We start from the raw sequence: 1,180 nt of genomic DNA, 5'->3' as shown, positions 1-1,180 counted from the left end.
CCGTGGCCAGCTTGCAAACAGCCATCAGCCCTTCACCCAGGCTGGCCAGGCACCCCAGTGGGGGACCTCCACCCTGAAGGGGGTGTAGCTAGTCTGAAAATGGCCCTCAGCCCCTCACCCAGGCTGGCCCAGCACCCCAGCGGGACCCCCAGCCTGATCCGGAACACCCTTCAGGACAAACCAGCCAGCCCCCACCCATGCACCAGGCATATAATTAAAGGGTAATATTGCAAATTGACCCTAACAGCAGAATGACTGGGAATGACTGGTCACTATGACACACACTGACCACCAGGGGGCAGATGCTCAATGCAGAAGCTGCCCCCTGGTGGTCAGTGCACTCCCACGGGGGGGAGCTCTGCTCAGCCACAAGCCAGGCTGATGGCTGCCAGCACAGCAGTAATGGCAGGAGCCTCTCCGACCTCCTCAGCAGTGCTAAGGATGTCCGACTGCAGCTTAGGCCTGGTCTCCACTGGCAAGTGGGCATCCCCCGAAGGCTCCTGGGCTGCCAGAGGGATGTCTGACTGCCAGTTTAGGCCTGATCCCCTCGGGAGCGGGCCTAACCAAGCAGGTGTACATCCCCTGAGGGGTCCCTGACTGCGAGAGGGCACACGCCAGGCTGAGGGACCCCCCGAGTGCACAAATTTTTGTGCACTGGGCCTCTAGTAGTATATGTTTGGCTATTTCTCTCTCTCTTACTATTCTCTGAGATCTCATTTTTCTCTGCGAGCTCAGGGCCAAGCACCTAGATACTTGGTACTTTAAGCAAGCTGAGTTGAATTATCAGTAGTGAGTGAAAGAAGCTAAGGGGGAAAACAGGGGCTTTGACTGGGGAGCTGGAACATGGGAGGAGTAATTAGAGCAAGATGATTAGTTTAGGTTTGAATATGTTGAATTGGGAGAGCCTGTGGAATATGAATGTAAGGAAAAAGACCAGAGCTTTAGATATATACTTGGGATTCATCAGCATGTATTAACATATGGATATGGATGGTAGTCTTTGGGCAGAGTGTTCCCAAGCATTGTCCCCTCAGAATAAAAAAGAGGGCACAACATTTTTATTTTTATTTTTATTTTTATTTTTTAAAATATATTTTATTGATTTTTTACAACAGCGAGAAACACATCGATTGGTTGCCTCCCGCAGGACCAGGGCCCAGCTTTAAAATGTCCACAGCTG

Source organism: Myotis davidii, unplaced genomic scaffold (assembly GCF_000327345.1).
Source record: "Myotis davidii unplaced genomic scaffold, ASM32734v1 scaffold279, whole genome shotgun sequence".
In the NCBI taxonomy this organism is placed as follows: domain Eukaryota; kingdom Metazoa; phylum Chordata; class Mammalia; order Chiroptera; family Vespertilionidae; genus Myotis; species Myotis davidii.
Note: the sequence above shows the minus strand (reverse complement) of the source record.